The sequence below is a fragment of the Podarcis liolepis genome (assembly GCF_965112155.1).
Source record: "Podarcis liolepis genome assembly, chromosome: 9".
NCBI lineage: Eukaryota > Metazoa > Chordata > Lepidosauria > Squamata > Lacertidae > Podarcis > Podarcis liolepis.
This window is the reverse complement of record NC_139564.1, coordinates 21814200-21828738: the sequence shown is the minus strand read 5'-3', so window position 1 is coordinate 21828738 and position 14539 is coordinate 21814200. Positions and strand designations below refer to the sequence as shown.

General features: G+C 44.2%; 1 protein-coding gene across 1 annotated transcript in view; it reads right to left on the bottom strand.

Moving 5' to 3' along the window:
- BANK1 (B cell scaffold protein with ankyrin repeats 1) overlaps positions 1-14539 on the bottom strand; it is a 172802-nt gene that overhangs the window by 89136 nt on the left and 69127 nt on the right. The window lies entirely within an intron of this gene.

Below are 14539 nucleotides of genomic sequence, written 5' to 3'. Positions count from 1 at the left end.
CCAGAACCATCATAAATAAGCTTCCAGAGAATAGCTCTGCTTCTGTCCATCTAGCAGGTGATATGACTCAAGACAAATGTCCATTCTTTTTCAGTGACCATAGTAAGTGAAGAGAAAGAGATATTTGCTCTCCCACAACTATTAAGGGCCACCATAATATGTTTTCTAGAATACACCTTTTCCCCCCGAAGAACGTTTCCAGTGTGGATGGGTTGTTACTAGCATTATAGCACCATGAGTCTGCCAAGCCGCTTCTTCTAGGCAGATACGATGAAAGAGTCAATATCATGACATGAGCAAATAGATGAGCATATAATGAAGGATGATCCATCTTCCTAATATGGATAGACTCAGATATAATACCTCACTTTGGAGTTATACCGCTTGTATTTATTTTTGGTGCTATGCTGTTGGAACAAAATCTCAGCTCAACTAAGAAATGGATATCTCTATTTCTGATGCTGCTTCTAGTGCAGGTAAGAAGGGCAACAGGAGGAGATGAAGCAGGGAGGAACAGACACTTCCAACCAGCTTGATTGCTCTTATTGGAAGGGCACATGCCTGTTGCATCCTCCTGATGCCCCATACTGCTTTGAGAAGCTGGGATGTGGGATCAGACTCACAAAGCAGCGCAAAGCTGGCAGGGGAGGTGTGAGGAGCAAAATGCACCCTCAAATAAACTGTGCAATGGCCTCCCTTGCAATGCCCATGCTTTGCCTCTGGTCCTGATGGCTGTATGTTGCCCACAAGTCACCTCCATAAAGCAGCATGCTCAACATACAAGCCTGATAGGCCTTCATCTTGGTATGGGTCATTAGCATCACATTCTCCCCTACCCTTTAGGAGAGGTGAGCCATTGCTGTAGCATCCTTGCCAATAGGCTTGTCTACTTCAGTGTTGATGGAGACGTTGCTGTTAGAATTCCTGTTCCGTGATTGCAGTCATGGGATTGTTGTCTTTCACATGACGGTGTATGTTTTGACTCCACAAAGTGGGAAGTGACGGAGACAGGATGTTTGTGTTACTGTGTTCCGTGAAGTGGAAATATTGCCCTTTGTTCTTTCTCTTTGCTGTCTGATGCTAGAGAGAGAGGGAGCTATGTTGCAGTGCTCTCTGTGTGTTTATATGTAAATAAACATAGATTAGCCAAAATGCTGAGTTGCTGAGGTCTGTTATGCAAGCTGCGAAGACTCTGTGGATCCCTAAGTGTGCTGATGTCTGTTGGCATCGGTCACTGTGATGTTTGGGCAGAAGAAAGCTTTTGAAGCTCCCGAATGATCGACCAGGAGGGAGGGAACATGCCAGTCCAGCATGTGTCTCTGCCAGGGTCCTACTCGAGAGTAGGACAAGCTCCTGACAGTTGCTGGCTATGGTGGAATCCAGGTAGACAAAATTGTCTACTACCTCAAGTGTGTGGTCACCAGTGCTGATGTGTGGAGGATAACAATCACTCAAACCAAAGCATAAGAATAACCCTCCTGAATCAAGCCATTGACCCATCTAGTTCAGCATGCTGTTTTCACATTGACTAGCCACATGCCCAAGAGAAGCTCACATGTGGGACCTGAGTGCAACAGGACTCTCCTCTCCTATGTTTCTAGCAAATGGTATTTGGAAGCATGCAGCCTCCACTGTGGAGACAGAGCATAGGAACTATAGCCACCATTGTGCCAATGCCTGTAATTAATAAGAATACATAGCCCCATGCCTGCAACTGAATAAGAAAAGAAACTATGTAGCTATATGTCTAGCAAATATTTGGATTTGTTGTGCATGGAATTGCCAACTTCATAAGCTACCTGGCTGTTAAAATCAGAGTTAGTTTTAAGACTTCCAGTTCTTCCGTGTCAGGAAGTTGCTCCCCCGCCCTTAGTTTTGGCTCTGAATGTACTCCTTCCTCTCCAATAAGCATTTTTCACAGGCAGCTTTGGAAAGCACAGATGGATGCCCAGTGCCCACAAACTAATCAGGGCACATCTGGGAAAGCCCCAAACTACATTCATAGTAATTAGCAGAGAGGCCACCACAACCCCAGTGAATCAATGTACTGATGAGGGCTTGCAGGACTGACAATAAGCAGAGGTGCAGGAAGGTTAATAAGAAACAGTATGGGTGAACAGGTCACGGTTTGGATAAAAGTGGGGGAGCAAATAAGAAGCCTTTTGTCAATAAATGCAATGGAATTTTTGTCAAATATACTTCCCAGACTGTCAAGTGACTCACAGCACAGACGGACATAGGAATCCATGATCGCATCCATTGGCACCACCAAGGCCAGAATGCTTTGGGGGAGGGGGGAGAAACTAATTTGATCACATGTTCATGCCAAACTACCAAATGCACACTTCCGGAACCAATAAGCAAACCAAAATACAGCTCTCCTTTGAAATCTGTGCTTCTCTGAATTTTGCAAAGAGTGCATATGAAAATGTGTACATGACTGAAAAGCGCAGGCAAAAAAAATGTGTTATGTGACAATAACGTACATAAATGGATTCTATTAGGGTGAAATGGCCTACAAGAATGCACACACTAAGCAAAATTGAACACAAATGTGACTAGTAAGGGAAATGCATGCAAAACTGAGTATCAATTTTCATGCAGCCTTCTTTTTTTCACTAAGAAAAAGCAAATGCATGCAAAAATGGAGCAAAACAAACTGAAGTTGATAGATCCATGCTTCCCTAGATTGCTGCCATTCATGAACCCTGTTGCCCAGAAAACTCAGAGAATGAGATGGAGTATCCTACATGGCTCGAACCCTGCACATTCCACACTGTAACATTTCATTGCATGTCCCACTTGCTCCCCTCTCCTCTGAACCTGGTAGTTTATGTGCTCAGTTATATAACAGGATTGGGATCCCAAGTGTCCATGCAGGTTATCAGCCAAGCTTGGAAGGAAGAATGATGTGAAAGATGGACAAGATATGGAACCAGTTTCTGAGCAGCTTCAGCAAGGGCAAAACTCATGTTCCCTGTAACCCACCTACCCCACATATGATCTCCTGCATATTCATTGTCTCACAGCTCAGATTTTCCCCTCGAAGAGATTCATCTGAACCTGACTTTATGGAAACTCAATACCTGTTATTTAAGAGGACTGTCCACCTTTGGTCCTCCACCCTGCACTCAGCTCTCACCTTTGGCACCTAGAAGCTGTCAGCATGCGACAGTGGCCAAACCCTGGGAAACAGCTTTGACTGGCTGGCTAAACCAGGTGAAAGTAGCCAATGGGTCTTCCCCTGCATGCAAAGACAGGCTCTGGTGGATTGAGCAGACAAGACCAATAGGAGGTCCAATGGTCAGGAAGGCGTTTTCTGTGCATGCTGTAGAGGGAAATGAGTGGCAGAAGGGGCTCATCAACCTGGGAAAGCAGCCTATCTAGGAGAAGGAAAACTCTGATCGTAAAATTCTGCTTCAGGAGAATGAGAAAGGCTTCAGGAGTAAACCCTGAGAAAAAAACCTGCACTTGCAGGGAGAAAAAAGGCTAAGGAAGAGTTTGGATTTGATATCCCGCTTTATCACTACCCGAAGGAGACTCAAAGTGGCTAACATTCTCCTTTCCCTTCCTCCCCCACAACAAACACTCTGTAAGGTGAGTGAGGCTAAGAGACTTCAAAGAAGTGTGACTAGCCCAAGGTCACCCAGCAGCTGAATGTGGAGGAGCGGAGACGCGAACCTGGTTCACCAGATTACGAGTCTACCGCTCTTAACCACTACACCACACTGGCTCTACACAAATCCCAGGACCTCCATGAAGGTAAAAGGTAAAGGACCCCTGGACAGTTAAGTTCAGTCAAAGGTGACTATGGGGTGCAGTGCTCATCTCGTTTTCAGGCTGAGGGAGCCAAAGTTTGTCCACAGACAGCTTTCCGGGTCATGACTAAACTGCTTCTGGTGCAACGGGACATTGTGACGAGTGCCAAAGTGCATGGAAATGCTGTTTACCTTCCCGCCACAGCGGTTCCTATTTGTCTACTTGCACTGGTGTGCTTTCAAACTGCTAGGTTGGCAGAAGCTGGGACAGAACAACAGGAGCTCACCACTGTTGCACAGGTTCGAACCGCCAACTTTCTGATCATCAAGCCCAAGTGGCTTGGTGGTTTAGACCACAGCGCCACCTGTGTCCCCTTTACCTTTTTACCTTCATGCACACTGCCCAGGACAGGTCACTTTAGTGCTGCAAACACAGCAAAAACAATGTGGGAAGAAGCAGTTATGAGTTACTGGTCTCTGCAGCCACAGCAGGCTCTGTGATTCTCCAGTAGATTGACTTCAACCCCAGAGGTGCACTTCATTGTCTTTTGAGACAGAAGGATGTCAACAACAATTTGTTGTTGTTGCCAGCAGGTTCCAATGTGAGTTACAGCAATTTAAAATTCAAAATTAAAAGCAGTTAAAACAGATTAGAGGCTCAGGAATAGGGTGGGCCCTGAAAACACATGTCCAGGGTGTCAAGAGATGCCTCTTCAGCATTTGCCAAAAGCTGTATTGTGAAGAAGCCAGACACACCTCTGTATGGTGTTTTGAACATCGTTTTATTGCACACTGCTTTGAGACTTTCAGGGAGAGCAGTCTAAACATGTTGTCAATGCATAAAGGGCAAGGTATTGGCAGATAACAAATTGTGTAGGGGAGCCATTGATACACCATGCTTGTGGGAGTTGCTCCATGTCAGGAAATTGCTGTTGTGTGAAATGGCCTTTGGATTTCAACCTCCTAAGAGTATAGCCCTGCCTTTGGCCAGAGCTGTGTAAACTGTTATGCTTCCTTATGCAATAACAACAGTTAATAAAAAGTCGTTGCTTGCCAGTAAGTGTACCTGTCTCATCAGTGCTGTCTCGCCTGATTAATTAAACAAAGGTACATGTAGAAAAAAACATTCCAATGCCCAGTATGGGGCTCAAGCAGGTCCAAAAGGCTCATTGGACCCGTCATTTTCTCAAACTAAACTAGGCAGCTGGGTAAGAAGTAGAAGAACAAAGCATGTTATGGATTTTTCTCCACGTCATGCAGGCCCTACACTGGTCCATTCTCTAATGAGTGTGGCAATCATTGCACTTAAATGGCTCTTTTGCTAACCACCAGGACACCATTTCAAGGTCCATTATGAAGGACTGTCAATGGGCTGATTTGCATTAAGCTACCAGTAACAGGTTTCAAAAGTGCATTTTAGCTGGAATCTTGATGCCTGCACATAGCAAATTGTCTTCCCTTGCTGAACATTAACCATACCGGAATCAGTGTGAGCTAAAAAGAAAAAGAGATATCTCCGGGAAAACTTGGGAAAGAAATGTAGCTGCCCATAGAGGGCTTTGCTACCCATAACGGTGGTGATCCTGTGCATGCTTATTCAGAGATAAGCCCCACTGTATTCAGTGGGACTTATTGCCTCCTAAGTGTCTTTAGTGGGACTTATTGCCCTAAGTGTTTTAGGATGGCAGCCTCAATAAGAGATTCTCAAGTTTACCATTGCAAGCTTCCCTCAAAAGGGCAGGGAGAGCAATACGAATGTTTGTCTTTGCCTTGGAATGGTTGGAGGATACATGATGCTGGAGGGAAAGGTTCAGATGACCCCTTTGTGCATGGAAATATTGTGGAAGAATGGTCCTGGGGTGGTGCGAGCTAGTCCCATCCCCGCAGCCCATGTGTCTAGAAGATCATGTTGGATGGTGCCCTATGAACATACCAAGGTACACACATCCCTACACAACGGGGGAACTCTGGTCCAATCTGTGTGTGTGTGTGTGTGTGTGTGTGTGTGTGTGTGTGTGTACTTTCTTCAAGCCATGCCACTTAAGATAGTGGCTTGGGACACAAATACAAGAACCTACTCTCATATCAAGCTGTCCATCTTTCATTGGGTATAAGCAACCTTGCATGCCTTGCACAGCAGAGGGCACAGTTGAGACTAACAGATAGGAGGAAATACACTTTGTGGTTTCCCACCAAACTCTCAAGCTCCACCCTCTCTCATTCTCTTGCATGAAGCAGCCATGAGAAACTAGCTCCCACATACACATACATCTCAATGATGTAAGTACATGGACACCACATTGCAATGACTCAATAACCTTTAGAGAAAATCAAGGACAAGACGTGTAACATTGTGGAACAACTGGTGGAACAACTGTCTTATGAATGACATTAAACAGATGAATAACATAGCATATTTATGAGCACTTGCAAGTATGTCAGAACTGGCCAAAAAGAAAAAAGAAAACTCAAGATGAACTGCAATGGTAATTAAAGGTAAAGGGACCCCTGACCATTAGGTCCAGTCGTGGCCGACTCTGAGGATACGGCGCTCATCTCGCTTTACTGGCCGAGGGAGCCAGCGTACAGCTTCCGGGTCATGTGGCCAGCATGACTAAGCCGCTTCTGGTGAACCAGAGCAGTGCAGGGAAACACCGTTTACCTTCCCGCCAGAGTGGTATCTATTTATCCACTTGCACTTTGATGTGCTTTCAAACTGCTAGGTTGGCAGGAGCAGGGACCGAGCAACGGGAGCTCACCCCATCACGGGGATTCAAACCGTCGACCTTCTGATCAGCAAGTCCTAGGCTCTGTGGTTTAACCCACAGCACCACCGGTGTCCCATGCAATGGTAATTACAAGCTTACAATATGCAGTCATTTGAAACAGAGGCACATGAGGCCACCACCTCACACTTAAGCTAAGCTGGTTTGGGTCTGGTCAGTGCCTCCGTGTTACAAATTATAGTGGATAACAGCAAATTCAAGTGGATAACTGCAAAAGCAGTTTTGATTAATTTTTGTGTTCTTTGGGGGCAGTTGCTAGGGTAACTCAGAGATTAACTCCCCAGTCCGCTTGCAATTGACTGTAGCCATTTAAGATACCCATTTGGGTATCACTTCTTTAGCACTGAACAAAAAATGATTCACCTTTATGTTATCTCAGTGCAAATTAATTTTGTATTTGAATACTGGATAAGAGATATGACTCGAAATTCAGACTTTGCATATTTAAGGTGTAGCTACAGGAGGCAATTAAATATCCGGTGGGCTTCTTTTTTAAAAGAAAGAAAGAAAGAAAGAAAGAAAGAAAGAAAGAAAGAAAGAAAGAAAGAAAGACGTGTTTTGGGGGTTTTGAGTAAGAAAGTCTAATCCTATCATCCCACCATTTTTCTGATTGAAACTGCCAATCCAAAGCTGCCAGATGAGGTAGACTATATAGGGCTGGATCCAGAGAAGTATGTATAAAATTGCAATTGTGTAATTGTGCTTTCTTGCACCCCTCTGCAGACCACTATGCTCCCTCAGTCCACTCAAGGGTCTAGGGACCGTCTAGAATAGTATGGCTTGGGCTATTACTTTTGGTGCAGAGGGTGTCTCCCTGCACTGTGGTCAAAATTCAAGTTTGTTACTATTTCATGAATGTTTAAGCAGAGATGCTAAAGAGCAAAAGAGCATCATAAAATCTTGGCCTATCAGCCCATAAACACTTCAGAAACTGTGTAGTCAAAAAGCTGCTGGCACAGGAATGATGGAAGAGGCTTTCTCCCCTTATCTGGGGGAATTGCACAAAGGTTGCAGAGGTCTAGTTGAAGGTGATTCAAATGATTAGGCACAAGGGGAGAAAGTCAGTTGTTACCAATATTATTCTTCAGGTTTATGCTAAAGATCATGTCAAAATACCTTCCTATCGATTCACTGGCAATATGTTGTTGACTGTACAGATCTCAGCAGATATAAAATAAAGCTCTGCTACAAATCCCATCACTTAAGGAATGGCTAATGAATTGTGGAGTAGTGCCAAATTGGCTAAATTAAAACAATTTGTTCATACTAGACAAAACAAACATCTATCCTGAGGGAATTTGCATATCAAATTTGTTTCTGTTTTTTGTTTTGTTTTGTTTTAAGTAGCCTAGTTATTTTTTTAAAAGAAAACTCTAAGTCAGTATTCACACACTAATAGCATGACAGAGTGTGGTGGTCTACAGGAACCAAGGTAACCCATTTACACATGTGTCCTCTCAAAAGGAAATGCAGTACCAAACAATAGGACAAAGATTTCCATAGGCTACTTTCTGTGTAAATTTGGAAATAAGTGCTGGCATCCATTTGTCATGAGAGACAATGGCGTGTGCCTCCAGGGGTGAAGTCAAGCTGTGGGAGAATCACAGCATAATTATTGTAATTTAAATAGCAATACAATATATCTCACCTTGATGTGGAAGACTGTGATCAGGTGACCTATGTCCGCCCTTCAGAGCAAGCGTGGAAGAGCTACGGATTGATGGACAAGGCTTCTCTTACTCTCCCTCCTAATTATGGTTCTTTATCTTTAAACTGGGTCAGATAATAATAATAATAATAATAATAATAATAATAATAATAATAATTTATTATTTATACCCCTCCCATCTGGCTGGGCTTCCCCAGCCACTCTGGGCGGCTTCCAAAAAAATACTAATACACTGCAATACACCAAACATTAAAAGCTTCCCTAAACAGGGCTGCCTTCAGATGTCTTCTAAAATCCTGGTAGTTGTTGTTCTCTTTGACATCTGGTAGGAGGGCGTTCCACAGGGAGGGCGCCACTACCGAGAAGGCCCTCTGCCTGGTTCCCTGTAACTTGGCTTCTCGCAGTGAGGGAACTGCCAGAAGGCCCTCGGTGCTGGACCTCAGTGTCTGGGTAAAATGATGGGGGTGGAGATGCTCCTTCAGATATACTGGATCGAAGCCGTTTAGGGCTTTAAATGTCAGCACCAACACTAAGTATGTTCTCTGACATCCTTTAAAAAGAGACCTGTCCTCTACAATGTAGGACACATGACCACACCTAGATTGAGCTATAGTTGGAGGCAGTTGTGTTTCCAAATTCCAGTTGCTGGAAACTGCAGGGAAGAGAGAGTGCTCTTGTGCTGAGAATCTGCTTTTGACCATCCCATAACCATCTGGCTGACCATGGAGAACTTAATGCTGGACCAGATGGGCCATTGGCCTGATACAGCAGGCTCATCTTATGTCCTTCTGAGCAAATTGCAGGAGACCTTGGAAGAACTGCAGCTACCCTAACCACCACTTTTTTAAAATTAAAAAAAAAATGGGCTACTAAGGGAAGAGAGGAAGGTGTCCTTTACTGACTCAGAACATTGGTCTATCTCAGTTGTTGCTAGACTCCCGTAATCCCTGACCATTATACTAGCAGGGCCTGATGGGAGTTGTAGTCCAATGACAATTGAAGGGCATCACATTAGCTACCTCTAGTTTATCTAGCACATGGGTAGGCAAACTAAGGCCTGGAGGCCAGATCCGGCCCAATCGCCTTCTCAACCCAGCCTGTGGACGGTCCAGGAATCAGCGTGTTTTTACATGAGTAGAATGTGTGCTTTTATTTAAAATGCATCTCTGGGTTATTTGTGGGGCATAGGAATTCATTCACCCCCCCCAAAAAATAATCTGCCCCCCACAAGATCTGAGGGACAGTGGACCGGCCCCCTGCTGAACAAGTTTGCTGACCCCTGATCTAGCACAATCATTCTTGACACTAACTGTCAGTGGCTGGCTAGGATTTCAGACAGGGGTCTCCCCTAGCCCTATCTAAAGTTGCTTGGGATTGAAGTTGGGACCTTGTGCATGCAAACCAGATGTACTTCCACTGAGCTGTGGTCCTTAATGCATTATGGAGACTTAGAAATGTTTGGAGGTAAATTGGGGAAATTTGCCTAAGACAAGGAGAAAGGCTTACTTTTCATCTCTTCTGCATCTACTCTTATAACAACCATACTGCTCTCATACCAGCCCCAAGAGGATGCCATGTGTTTGGGCAGTGGCAGGGTTGGGCTTCAGTGGTGGAAGAGGATGGTTCAAATTGTTGTGTGGAGGATGGGCACTGCCAAGAATCCCTGCACCGTTCAGCCTTTGAGGCAGTTTTCCTGGGCTCTCAAAGTTTGCTTCTGAGCCTAGCTTAGGAGAAGTTCACCATATCATTAGACCTGTACATCTTGAGTAGTTCCATGGCAGAAAAATCGAGCATTGCTATTGATGTTAAAATAAGCCCCAGGTTCAAAACCACTTGCATTATGTATGAGGACCAGCTTTAAAACTCTAATGGGGAAATTCCTGGAAGGATAACATGAATCGTTAAGTTTGGCTCCAGGCCACAAGGAAAGAGTGACTGCTTTTCCATATTCCTCTGCATTATATTAGTACAGTGAAACGAAAGCATTCTGCAGTCATAAACAAATGAAGATAGCATAGATCAGCTATTTTCCTTTCAGCTGGTGAGTTCCAACCTCACAATTTCCAGAGGACCTGTAGTTCTAGCCTAACATTTGGTTGCAGTTTGGCAATAAGATTTCTAAGGGGGGGGGAGGTGTTAGCTAACTCCTTTTGAGCCTCTTGCCCAAGTCAAATCCAAAGTATTATGGACCTATGGATCTCCTGATGCTCTTGGACTCACTCCAATTCTCATTAGCCCCTGTCAGGATGGTCAATGGTCAGGGATGATGGGAGTTGGAATCCAACATCATGTGATGGGTCACAGGTTCCTCACATCTGTATTAAGGTAAAGGTAAAAAGTAAGGACTGGTTAAGTCCAGTCAAAGGTGATTATTGGGTGCAGTGCTCATCTCACTTCAGGCCAAGGGAGCTGGTGTTTGTCCACAGACAGCTTTCCGGGTCATGTGGCCAGCATGACTAAACCGCTTCTGCAAAACTAGCCATGTTTTTTTTAAAAGCAGTGAGCAAAAGGGGAGCCATTTTGCCCACCTACGTTCCTATCCACCACCACCATTCCAAGCAACAGAGTCTCATCTGAGGACTTCTAGCTCAAATCTAGCTCCAGAGCACAAAATGAAGAGAAGGTGCAGCCTTAGTAGGTATGCATAAGAACATAAGGCAGACCCTCCTGGATTAGACCAAAGGCCCGTAAAATCCAGTTGTGTTTCCACAGTGACCAATCAGATGCCTATGCGTAGACCACATGAGAACAAATGACCCACTGCCACTGTTGTTGCATTGTTCAGATATGTAAACTAAGTGGGGAAAAAACTTCCCAGCTTTACTGAAAATCGTTCTGGCAAGAGCACAAAATCCTGCCTTTTCGTCAAAAACTTCTGGCAACTGGCCTAGAGGTCTGAAACCCAGCTAGGCTCGGTTTCCTGTCTGCCTGGTTGGTTGGCAAACTGAAATGAACACCGCAGGAAGGTACTATAGGACAAACAGCTATAATTGCCTCAGACCTAAGAACTAATCTAAATACTGCGAGGGAAGGCATTTTTTAAAAAATAAAAGAACAGGAACACTTGTGTTGAACTGAAAGTTTTTTGGAGAGAATTTTCAGTTTGAGTTGGGTGGGGGTGAAGAGGGCTACCATAGCTGAGGGCAACTTTCCATGGGGAATTTGTCAGAGGATTAATGGGATTCAGGAAGGGGGCATTTTCATTAGAGACATAATGAAAATTTCATTCACAGACATTGCCGCCGCCACATCTTTGATGAAATGTAGTTGTTTAAAAGGAGTGGGTTAGGATCCCACCAATGGTAAGCCCATTCCTGCAACCCCTTTATAGAATTAATCACCTTGAAATATTGTCTAACCCTGCCCCATTGTCTAACACGCCCCCTCCATTTTTAACCTGCAAATGGGATAGTGAAAGGAGGGGTGGGAGAAGTCATTTCCATTCAGCACTATATATTAGAAAAACAAAACAAAAGAGGAACATTAGGGGTGCCAGTCACTGTGACTGGAATGAAAATAAATTTTCAATACCACAAATAGGACAACCTATGCTCGTTTTTTTAAAAAACAAAAAACAAATAACCCTGATCATTTAAATCAGTGTGGGGAACCACACCCACCACCCAGTCACACGCTGCACTGTCATAGTGTTGCTTAGTAACCAGGCAGCGTAGCGAAATCTCTTTCAGTGAGGTAGAATGTGCTCTGATTGGCTGTGTATTTCTGTTAGAATTTTTCCTCTGCAAGTTTGGCTGAATGCCTCCTTTCTCTGTACAAGGCCTGATCTAAGAAAGACAAAAACCTCTCTGTCCCTTTCTCCACCAATTATACACTGGTTTTGTTCAGTTTGCTCAGTCAAGTGCTATCAGGACTTTTCTTTCTGGACTCCATGTGCCTTGTCTAAGTGACTTAGCTAGCATGAGCTACGATCTACAAAATCCCCCCTTTTTTACACTGTCATTTTCAACCTCAGCTTTGGGAAGCAAAGCCTTTCTTTATTTCCCAGGGTTGCATCAAAGAGACAGGAAGCTTACCTGTTATACACTGAACAATCTGCATGACGTACACATAACACGTGGTGGCTTCCATCCCTTGCACCCCCACATTATTATTTCTTTGCTTTAACTGTGGATTTATATTCTTTGTGCTTGGATCCCTTCCACACCATTTCAGTAGAGAAACAGGCCCTGCCTCACGCTGCCTGAGGCCAGCCTAGATGAACTCCCATAATAAGCTCACATGCTGGGCAAGCTGTTCTTTCTCCTTTCCTCCTTCTGTGATTAAGAAATGAATATGGACATTCTGGCTGCATAATGCAAGAAGCTGAGAAGGAGATAAATGTCTTTGGCAACACCAGTCCACTTAGGGGGCACAAGTGCATTTATGTCTCATTGACTCCAATGTGAAAGGTCTGAGCGCAGGTTCTATTTTCTTTCCCATTGAAATAAGTGGGAATTTAAGTCTGCAATCCCACATGCACATATCTGGAAGGAAGCCCTATTGATCTCAGTGGGACTTAGAATCATAGAATCATAGAATCATAGAGTTGGAAGAGACCACAAGGGCCATTGAGTCCAACCCCCTGCCAAGCAGGAAACACCATCAGAGCACTCCTGACATATGGTTGTCAAGCCTCTGCTTAAAGACCTCCAAAGTAGGAGACTCCACCACACTCCTTGGCAGGAAATTCCACTGTCGAACAGCTCTTACTGTCAGGAAGTTCTTCCTAATGTTTAGGTGGAATCTTCTTTCTTGTAGTTTGGATCCATTGCTCCATGTCCGCTTCTCTGGAGCAGCAGAAAACAACCTTTCTCCCTCCTCTATGTGACATCCTTTTATATATTTGAACATGGCTATCATATCACCCCTTAACCTCCTCTTCTCCAGGCTAAACATGCCCAGCTCCCTTAGCCGTTCCTCATAAGGCATCGTTTCCAGGCCTTTGACCATTTTGGTTGCCCTCCTCTGGACACGTTCCAGTTTGTCAGTGTCCTTCTTGAACTGTGGTGCCCAGAACTGGACACAGTACTCCAGGTGAGGTCTGACCAGAGCAGAATACAGTGGCACTATTACTTCCCTTGATCTAGATGCTATACTCCTATTGATGCAGCCCAGAATTGCATTGGCTTTTTTAGCTGCCGCGTCACACTGTTGGCTCATGTCAAGTTTGTGGTCAACCAAGACTCCTAGATCCTTTTCACATGTACTGCTCTCAAGCAGTAGACATGCATAGAATAAAAACCTCGAATTAGCATCCTATATCCTTTTAAATGTGTTTTGGGGGAGTCATTGGTTTGTTTTGCTTTTGTTCTTGTTTTCGTAATGGACTTCGTGTTTCTATCTTGCGTTTTTATGCTGTGGATTGCCCTGAGATCTTCAGATGAAGGGTGATATACGGATTTAATAAATAATAAAATAAAATGGCTGAGTGGGGATTTGAACCCTGGTTTCCCAGGTCATAGTCCGACAGTCTAACCACTGCACCACACTGACTCTCACTGCAGTCATTGCAAGTGGATCCAAGTCACTACTGCACACATCTCACAAATATAAAATAAAATAAAATAAAAAGTGCTTCACTTTGGATGGATCATGCCTACATTTCTTAAAGTAAAACAATATCCTATTATGTCATGAAAAATGACACAGTTGTACAAAGCCTGTTTCTTTATTTTCATGAATACTGTATATCTGCTACCCCACAGGCTGGCATTGCAAATTTGGACCATTTAATCTGGAAAGGTGAATATTTATTTACTGCATGTATAGTCCACCTTTCTTCCTCCAATAAGGTCAAGGCGGTGTACGTGGTTCTCCACCACCTCATTTGATCCCTACAACATCCCTGTGAGGTAGGTAAGGCTGAGGGGCAGTGATTGGCCCAAGAGACCCAGTGAGCTTCATGGCTGAGTGAGGATTTGAACCCTGGTTTCCCAGGTCCTAGTCCGGCGGTCTAACCACTGCGCCACACTGACTCTCACTGCAATCACTGCAAGTGGATCCAAGTCACTACCGCAGACATCTCACAAAGCACAGAGACCTGGGACAATACATATTCTTATGGAACTGGGCTGTTCTTCTATGCTACGTGCACCGTTAGCAGAACCTCAGTATGTGGAAGTAAAAGCCAACATATATCTGATTATATCACTGTCTCCTTCTTGTTCAGACATCCAAATGCCAATTCCACAGCAATGAATATGCTCCCCTTTCTTTAGGAAAAATCAATATTCTTGGAATCCCTAAATAGGACAGTTGCCCCCACCTCTTTTGAACCAAATTGGCTGCACTGTGAGTTTGTAAGAAGTTGGTTACACATTTTATAT